A 10,470-nucleotide genomic window follows, 5' to 3' on the forward strand; every position below is an offset into this window, starting at 1 on the left:
TCTCTGCCCTTCTGTCACATAGCGCCTAGCGCTCAGCGCCGGGTGATGCTTCAAACAAACCTTGGCACTAAGCCCAGGCCTGGAGGGAGGGGCCGCCTCCACTCGGCACCTTCTCTGCACCAGGCATCTGGGGCACTCCCAGGCCCGTCTCACGGACTGTGTTCCCATCCCTCTTTCCAGCACCAAACCTTGTGTGTCCCTCACACCCACAGGGCCTTGGAGGGGGAAGGGCAGGAGCCAGAGGGCAGAGCCCAGGGCTGGGGGACCTCTCAGGAGACGGCTCCCTGGGATGTGGCCTCAGTCTCCCCATCTGTAAAAGGGAGCAGTACTAAGCTTGGCAGGTGAAATTACAAAATTATCCGCTTGCCTGGCTCCGAGCAGCCACTCCATCAACGCAAGGCCCTTTCATTGCCTGGGCTGGGAGAAGGACGGCCTGCCCGCCTCCTGTCTCTGGAGGCGGCTGAAGGCAGACCCACGGAGGCCTGACAGAGACCCAGGCAGGGGGATCGTGGTGCAGCCGAAAGAAGAACCGGAAGCACAGGCTGGCAGGTCAGCTGCCTGAGTGGAGGCCGCGAGGGAAAGCTCACGTTTGGAGAGAGAGAGCGAGCTGTCACGTGGTCAGGTGGCTACTGTACTTGTCAGAGTGTTTTTCCAGCGACGGTCCAGGCTCAGGCGCTGCTGGCCGGGCTTCCCCGGGTGTCTGAACAGCAGGCATCGCCCGCTGTGCTCTGCTATGTTCTCCCCCAGAGCATGGGACGGGCCGAGCGGTGGAGAGTCACCCCAGAGACCTGCTCCCGCACGTGGCCTGGGTTGGGGGTGTCGGACTTCCTCGGTCCTCACCTGCCGCCTGAGAAGCTGAGGAGCCCGCCACCTCCAGGGCAGCATGGCACAGAGGCTGGCACAGAACAGCGGGTCCGTCGACACCCATCATGCCAGCTCCTCGTCCTCCACAGCCTTGTAACTTTCAACACTGGCGCTGAGCTCCCCGGGCCCTCGCTCCAGGTTATAATGAAGCGATAGAAAGGTGCATCGCTTAATTTCCAAAACTGCAACCATGATCCGTGCTAGCAAAAACTCAAGAATTCGGCTCATGTGGATGAGGTCTGCTGGGCAGGATTGAGGAATCAATGTCCCTTCACCACTCAGGGTCCCTTCACCCAGTGACAGACTCAATTCCTGGAGCAGGAGTGAGGAGCAAGACGTCCCTGTGGGGGTCTGAGGCCAAGGTGGCGTTTGCACCCCCGGGAGCCCGTGGTCCAGGGCTGACCATGTGCACGGGGACCAGGTGTGGCTCTGCAGGTCCCAGGTGCAGGCGGGAAGTGGGGGGACACGCAGCAGCTCCCCCAACTCACAGCTCTACTTCCGGTTTGAGGCTCCATCCTGACTCTGCAGGTTCAGACTCACAGAGCTCCCCGGCAGGGCTCAGACAAGGGAGAAAGAAGTGCGATTTGGACCCAAAAGCAGAGCATGGATTCGGGAGGAGGAACTGGAGGTGCGGAGGGGGGTTCAGGGGCATTTCAGGACCTCACTGGAGAAGGAGGCAACCCTGGTTCCTGGATCCTCAGGGACCACTTCTGGTTGCCCAGTTTTCCAGAGCATGTCCCTGCCAGCCCCACCTGCAACCACAGGTGAGATCCAGCAACACCTCTGAACTCGGCGTCAGCTTGAAGGCGGGATCAGGAGAGTCTTGGGGTGGCTGGATTTAAGAATATTCCCTACGTACCATGAGGAGCAAAGAACACAGGTTTCCAGAGAAAGAGGAGCTGCAGATGAGCAGCAGTGTGTGTGTGTGTGTGTGTGTGTGTGTGTGTGTGAGAGAGAGAGAGAGAGAGAGAGAGAGATGGAGAGAGAGCTGAAATGCTTCCTCTGGGTTCAGAGAGGGGGTCTGCGTACGCAGTCACAAATGTTCCCCTTTTGCTCAGCTCACTGGAGGTGACCTCTGGGCTGGCCACCAGTCTGTGCACTTAGCAGCCCCCAGCAGCACTGTGCCTTCCCGAGAGCATTGCTCTTGCTACCGCCTCAAGCATCGTGGGAGGGTGTACAGGCCTCTCATCCAGAAGCCCCGGGTCCCACCCTGGCCCTGCCAGTGATGCTCTGAGTGACTCTGGGCAAAAACCACTTCCCACTTTGGGCCAACTTCCTCTTCTCTGACAGGAGGAGGGCCTGGATCCTACCTCAGGCCAGTCCAGCTCTGCTTCAAAGAGCCTGGCCAGAGTTCTGATCCCGTAGGCTTTGTCACCTCCAGGGGCATCTTCACTAGATCCATTTGCAGCCTGTTTGGAACCCTTTGATGTGGGGGTGTCTACATGGGGCCAGGTCACAGCTGCCCTTCCAAGCACGGGCAACATGCCCAGCCCCTCCGGCTGTGCATTGCATAATTCCAGAAGTCACCCGATCTGTAGACCACTCTGTGAATGGTGGCCCCGCTGGGCATCCCGGTGGCCTCACTTCCCTCGCCTGGCCGTGCACATCGCTTTGTAAGAGCCGTGAGAGCAGAGGAAGTACCCGTTGGATGCAATGTCAGGGTTCGTGGGTACCACCCTCTGAACCGGGGGTCAGGGGCCTGGTCCCAACTTAGCTCCTGACTTGTACAATCTCGGACTTTCCCTCCCCAAGCCCCATGTTCTGACCCGCAGAACGTGGAGGTGATTTCTTCGGCCCTCGCTGGCATGGGTTCCACGATCGGATTACTCAGATCGGACACCTGGGGGAAGCTAGACCTACGCACAGCCGCCTCTCTGAGATGTTGGAGAAATCATTCTGGTGCCACCAGAAATCTTCCCACCTGTCAGCAGCTGGGATATTCAGGAAACAAGCCAGAGATTATGGCTCAAATGCTCCAAAGCATTTCGAGGGGCTGGGCCGTAACTCACACATAGAAAATCATTTTTGCAAGGGTCTCTCTACACGGGTTGCCCATTTGAAGCCTGAGTCCATTAAGATGGGGATGCGGTGACTCGCCTGTGACTCCCTGGAGTCATCAGAACGCACCGCCTTTCAGAAGCGCAGAAACTCTCAAGCCAGGCTGGATCCCTTAAGGTGCTTTTGATCTGAGAGGAGCTGATGAGGATATGTCACCAGCCCTTCGATGGTATTAGTCCCCAGCAACAGTGACAACAGCTGGCCACATCTCTTTGTTCATTTCACCAATTGATCTTAGAGACGTTTAAATGCCCGGGAGAAGAGCCATCTGTGGAAATGAACTGGGAGGCTGTGATGCAAACTCCCTTATCGAGGTTGCATTGTGTGCTTGGCATCGATTTCATTACCTCCCATTTCCTACTTCTAATGTAATGACCAGCCTTTTCCTGTTGCCCAAGGGCAGCAATTTCCACTTTAGACAACACATTTCTTACATATCCTTTGGTAATCGTGGACACCTCGGTGGTTTCCCCTTATTCTCTCTACAGGGGTGTCCTGCCCCCCCTCAAGCAGAAATGCCAGACTCTAGTCTCTCCTTTGCAGGCAGGAAACCAGTGGCCAAAGCTTCACTCAGCAATCTGAGATTGCACCTCTCACGTGGCAGTGAAATTGGAGTAGTATTTAAATGCCAGAAAGGAGCCGCTTCTAAGGGCGCTGTCAGTTCCCCAGCCTTCGGGAAAATGAGGGCCAGTGAGTGGCTTCTCAGAGGGACAGACCACCAGGAGAAGGAAGCTCCTCCTGAAGTAAACAGAAACGCCGTCCTGTCTAGAAACAAGACTTTCTCACTGGACCCAAGGAGCATCCTCGCTGGGGTGAAGGAAGGCGCTGAGTGTCCTCCCTGGGGGAGGTCCCGAGAGTGAGGCATCTCTTCATAGGTGGTGAGGGTCTAGGCCAGGTGAGCTCAGCACTTCCGGGCTCAGGAAGAGCCCAGGTGTCGGGAGCCATGATCTGGGGGCCAGAGGAAGGGTGACCACATACTGAGAAAGGGAGCCTGGCCAAACCAAGGGGCTGGTTAGTGCCTGAGAAGACGACGGAACGCTAGTGGAAGGGCCCTGAGGAGAGCTGCACGGTGTCCTGCTTGTGGGACCTTCCAGATACAGAGGCCAGAGATTGGCGGAGGAGGGACTTAGTTGGGCTGGAAGGAAAGGAACAGGTCAGAAGGGAGGGCTTGCAGGTGACTGATGCTCTCTAAGTCACTAAGCTTTCATGCCCTGCATCCTCACAGGAGCTGGGAAGTAAGGAGAATTCTCACTCTGTAAACACAAAACTAGGCTCAGGAAGGTGAAGAAGTTTGCCCAAGGTCAGGAAGATGACAATGCAGGAAACTGAGACAACGAATCAGGAGAGGCATTCTCCAAAGGCCATGTTTTGTTTTCTTTCCTTTTCTTTCTATGACCACACCTGTGGCATACGGAAGTTCCCAGGCTAGGGGTCGAATCAGAGCTGCAGTTGCAGGCCTACCCCACAGCCACAGCAATGCCAGATCTGAGCCGCATCTGCAACCTACACCACAGCTTGTGACAACACCTGATCCTTAACCCACTGAGCGAGGCCAGGGATCGAACCCACAGCCTCATGGAACACTATGTCAGGTTCTTTTTTTTTTTTTTTTTTTTTTTCCCACTGTACAACAAGGGGGTCAGGTTATCCTTACATGTATACATTACAATTCCATTTTTTCCCCCACCCTTTCTTCTGTTGCAACATGAGTATCTAGACAAAGTTCTCAATGCTATTCTGCAGCATCTCCTTGTAAATCTATTCTAAGTGGTGTCTGATAAGCCCAAGCTCCCGATCCCTCCCACTCCCTCCCCCTCCCCCTCCCATCAGGCAGCCACAAGTCTCTTCTCCAAGTCCATGATTTTCTTTTCTGAGGAGATGTTCATTTGTGCTGGATATTAGATTCCAGTTATGAGTGATATCATATGGTATTTGTCTTTGTCTTTCTGGCTCATTTCACTCAGTATGAGATTCTCTAGCTCCATCCATGTTGCTGCAAATGGCATTATGTCATTCTTTTTTATGGCTGAGTAGTATTCCATTGTGTATATATACCACATCTTCCGAATCCAATCCTCTGTCGATGGACATTTGGGTTGTTTCCATGTCTTGGCTATTGTGAATAGTGCTGCAATGAACATGCGGGTGCACGTGTCTCTTTTAAGTAGAGTTTTGTCCGGATAGATGCCCATGAGTGGGATTGCGGGGTCTATGTCAGGTTCTTAACCCACTGAGTCATAATGGGAACTCTCTAAAACCACAGTTTTATCACTAGGGCCTTGTCGTTCAAGATCTGAAGACAGGTGGCACCTGTATCACCTGAGAGTTTGCTAGAAATTCAGACCCTTGAGCCCTGCCTCAGACCTCAGACAGAATCAGTCTGCATTCTATCAAGAGTCTCAGGTGATGAGTCTGCCTTCCTGTGGTTTGTCCCTGAATCCTTTCGGGTCAGCACCCAAGCCAGGTGGTGGCCAGTTCCCAGGTCAGGGAGAGGCTGTGGAATCTGGAGTAGAAGCCCTGTGAGGCATAACAAGCAAAGTTTCTCCGAGGAATTAGTGTGCTGATGTGATAACAAAATGCAGAGAGAAAGTGAGAGTACGTGAAATACCAAAAGATCCGCAGAGGTTGCCTGTCTCATTAAGTTTGAGGTCATGAGCTCTTTGTCCATCTCTCCATCAACCACTCCTCAACGTCACTGAGGATAAACAGCCTTGAAAGGATGCAGGGTCTGCCATATCGCCAGCTTATTTTGCCAGCTTGGTCAATGCAGAGGAGTTAAAATGTCCTGTCTTCAGACTTAAGCTGAGCTTCTAAATGTAAGTGATCAGAGTTCTCACCTATTGGACCTGACCACTGTGCAGTAGTCTTTAGGAGATGGGGTATCTCTTAAATTAAAGGGAGAACAAGACCATGCAGAAATCAAATGAAAGGACAGTAGTCCAATCAGGGCCAGTAACACAGCCGAGGAGAAGGTACAGGTATAAGGCAGAAGGTTTAGAAAAGAGGGGAGGGGGGAAGACGTGAGTTAATGCTTTTGCCAAAAGTGCCCATATAAAAAGAACTGGGCAGATACTAGCATTCGAGAGACCTGAAGAGTCCCAGGAACCATCCCGGGAGTTTCCCAGCATCCTCAGATGTTGTCCATTATCCTGGGCCCTTAATTACTTCCTGTCCGCTATAGATGTGGAAGTGGTACCATGGCTGCATCCACGGATATCGCTAGAAAGGAATACAGTTGACCCTCTGTACCCACGGTTCTGCATCTGTGAATTCAACCAACCACATATCGTGTGGTACTGTAATGTTTATTGAGAAATACTTGCATGTAAGTAGACCCATGCTGTTCAGACCCATGCTGTTCAAACCCATGCTGTTTCAGTGCCAACTGTACTTCATGTTGCAAGTGAACAAAATAACTGTAGTTGGCATCCTGTGAGTTTCCATTGACTTGTGCATGTCATGAATTCATTTCTGAGAATGTGGTCACTTCAAGATGCACTGACAAAACGGATCCTCTCCAATCTGAAAAAGCTGAGGTCTTTGCCCTTGACCTGGACAATGGGCCTTCTTTCCTGACATGATGCTGTCACATCATCACCCCATATCTGTTCCACAGCTTTAAAAAAATTTAATTGAATAGTCACCTATTCCCAAATGTCTAGTCTCTAGCCCATCCTTAGGTCCTGAATCAAGTTTGGCTGAGACACTCAGTACTTAAAAGTTCCGCAACCATGTCCCTCTCCCCACTCGTGCAGGTAGCATTTAAGACCATCATTCTCCTGGGAGGCTGAGTGGGAGGCTCCTGTTGGGTCCCTAGCTGCTGGCTGGCCATGCCCTAGGCAGACTCCAGTTTGTGGACAGTGACTTTGAGTTCCTTCTCAGTCCATCCGGTCCTCTAAGCCCCTTGTTCATGGCAGAATTCATGCTTTTGGAGTCTGACACCCGGCCTTTGATCTTCTCACGAGGTGGCTAGGATCTAGTCTTTTGAAACCATTTTCCAGGTACTTTCATCCTGTGTGGCATTGTATACCAAATATGCTGAAAATCTACACCCCATTTAGCACTGAAATCCTATCGCCTCCTACCTGTCCCAATCCCAGTCTTAAAGCTGACACTTTTTCTTGAGCCCTGGCTGAGACATGCCCCTCTTGGACTCCCTTGCCCAGCTTCCTCTACTGCAGATAGCATCCTCAGTCCTGGGGTGGCTCCAACCCCTGCTTGCTTGTCCTGGCTGACATGTTAAACACTACTTAGACCCAGCCCTGTAACTCCTTACATGGCTAAAGGTAGCGTTCTTTCCATAGAAGTCACCTAATTTTAAGACAGAGGAGCTCAAAGAGCCACCAGAGTGAAGGAAGTGCATTTGTGACAATTTCACATAGAAAAGTTTAACAGGGAGTTCCCATGGTGGCGCAGTGGTTAACAAATCCGACTAGGAACCATGAGGTTGCAGGTTCAGTCCCTGCCCTTGCTCAGTGGGTTAACGATCCGGCATTGCCGTGAGCTGTGGTGTAGGCTGCAGACGCGGCTCGGATCCCGTGTTGCTGTGGCTCTGGCGTAGGCCGGTGGCTACAGCTCCGATTGGACCCCTAGCCTGGGAACTTCCATATGCCGCGGGAGCGGCCCAAGAAATAGCAAAAAGACAAAAAAAGAAAAAAGAAAAGTTTAACAAACGTCATGAAGAAGAATTAAGAAAGGGCACCTCCAAACAGAGGAAGTGGGGTAACCCTGGCAGGGACTAGGCAATCACCAAGCTCAGCAGGAAATGGAAAGGAGATTAGTCTGTGGGGAGGCACCCTGGTGGAAAGTGGGGAGGGTGCAGCTGCCTGGAGCTTGGGGCCCCTCCCTCAGTGGGCGCAGTGGTAAAGGTACACTGCTAGTTCTGTGCTGAAGTGCAAGCAATGAGCCTTCATTTACTGTTTAAACGAAGAATGCTAAATAGCCAAAGTTAAGATTTCAGGCTTCCAACCTATGTCAAAACTACTATGAAAATGTGAAACAGACTAAGATGAGAAATTGATTTCCATGTACTATTTCCCTTCTTAACCCTTTGCAACAATTTCAACTATAGACTTAAGCCATCAAAATCACCTGTGTGAACCACCTCTATAGTTCTCACTAGATGTTCAAAAGTAGAATTACACTCAATCATATATATACACAGAGATACATATGTATATACAATTATACATAATACATATGTGCATATATATATATACACATATATACATACACACACACACACTCAATTTGTCAGGGAGAAATTAAGTGAATAACCCCATGTGGTTACAACCTCAAAAAATGGTGGCAATACTAGAATGTTGCTTCTGAGTCACTAATTTTAGTTAATATAGTGATTAGAAAAGGAATTCTAACATTCCTTTAGCCAAATATAATGAGACGGGCTCATACTGTTTTTAATAGGCTTTTCATAGATAATTCTTCAAGTATAGAGAAACAGAGGGGTTGGGAAAAGTCCATTCAAAAGCAAATTATACCCTTTTGATACCACGTCCTGTGCAGATACAAAGCCTAGTTTCTCTCCCTTTAGCAAATTCAAAAATTAAATGGGATATAATGGATTATATAGATGGGGTAACATAGATTAAGAAAGCCTTAAGGTAAGTGTCAAAGATAGACATAAAATGCATTATGCCCTTCTCTGCTCATCATGCTCTGTTTTGCTACTTGAAGAATTTTCCCTGGTTGGTTAGGAGCCTTAGAACACTTCTAATCTGCCCCTGCTCCTTGCCATCTGTGAGGTCTAAAATCCCTGTTGTCATCAGGCAAAGAAGACAGACCAATGTCTTTTACAAATATAGATACGAAAACAAAATACTAGCAAAATACTAGCAAACAAAATCTAGCCACATATTGAATGAATTATAGATCATGTGTATACACACCAAGTAGGATTATCCCAGGAATGCAAGCTTGGTTTAATATCTGAAAAACAATTAATGTAAGAAAACATATCAATAAAATAAAGGAAAAGCCCATATGATCATCTAAATTGTTGCAGAAAAAGCATTTGACAAAAATCTATCCCCTTCCTGATTTAAAAAAGCACTCAGAAAACTAAGAATAGGAGTTCCTGTCGTGGCACAGTGGAAATGAATCCAACTAGGAACCATGAGGTTGCAGGTTTGATACCTGGCCTTGCTCAATGTGTTAAGGATCTGTAGCTGTCATGAGCTGTGGTGTAGTTTGCAGACACAGTTCAGATCTTGCATTGCTGTGGCTGTGGTATAGGCCGGCGGCTACAGCTCCAATTCAGCCCTTAGCTTGGGAACCTCCATATGCCACAGGTGCGGCCCTCAAAAGCAAAACAAACAAACAAATCTAAGAATAAATGATGCATTTGTCTGCTAGGGCTATCATAACAAGAGATCATGAACCAGGGGACTTAAAAAATAGAAACTTGGAGTTCCTATCATGGCTCAGTGGTTAACGAATCTAAGAACCATGAGGTTGTGGGTTTGATCCCTGGCCTCGCTCAGTGGGTTAAGGATCCAGCGTTGCCATGAGCTGTCGTGTAGGTCGCAGATGTGGCTCAGAACTGGCGTTGCTGTGGCTGTGGTGTAGGCTGGCGGCTACAGCTCCGATGGGACCCCTACCCTGGGAGCCTCCATATGCCATGGGAGCAGCCCTAGAAAAGACAAAAAAAAAACCTTATTTTTCACAATTCTTGAGGTTAGAAGCCCTCGATAAAGTTATCATCAGAGTTGGTTTCTGGTGAGGCCTCTCTTTCGAGCTTGTAAACAGGGGCCTTCTTATTGCATCCTCATCCACCATGTCCTCCGTCTACTCCTGGGGAGAGCTGGAGAGAGAGTTCTGGTATCTCTTCCTCTTTTTATAAGAACACGAGGGCTACCGAATTAGGACCTTACCTTAATGGCGTCATTTAAACCAGGTTATCTCTCCTTAAAGTCCCTATCTCCAAATGTAGTCCCACTCAGGGTTGTTCTAGCTTATTGAATGTGGATTTGGGATGGACACAGTTCACCCCATAACAAAGGGGTGAAAAGCCCACAGCTACCATTTTAACAGGAAAAGACCGAACACTTTTTTAAAGAGCAGGAATAGGGCAAGGGTTTCTCCACTTTCACTGCTCCTTTTCCTCATGGTACTGGAAGCTCTAGCCAGAGCAAGTATGTAAGGAAAGGTGACAAAACATACCCACGCTATAAAGGATGAAGTAAAACTATCTTTATTTGCAGATGCTATGCTTTTATACATAGAATATCCTAAAGAAGCCTCCCAAAAAGTATTGGAATCAATAAATGAAGCCAGCAAGTTTGCAGGAAACAATATCAACATGTAAGAACCAGTTGCAATTCTATGCGCTAACAAGGAACAGTGCAAAAATGAAATTAGAAAAACAATTCCATTTATAGTAACAGCCAAAAGAATAAAGCTCTTAAGAATAAATTTACTCAAGGAATGGCAACACATGGACAGGGAGAAATATAAAACATTGCTAAAAGAAATTAAGGAGATACACGTAAATGAAAAAGCATACTGTGTTAATGGATTGGAGAATTTAAT

This window comes from Phacochoerus africanus, chromosome 11, assembly GCF_016906955.1.
Source record: "Phacochoerus africanus isolate WHEZ1 chromosome 11, ROS_Pafr_v1, whole genome shotgun sequence".
NCBI lineage: Eukaryota > Metazoa > Chordata > Mammalia > Artiodactyla > Suidae > Phacochoerus > Phacochoerus africanus.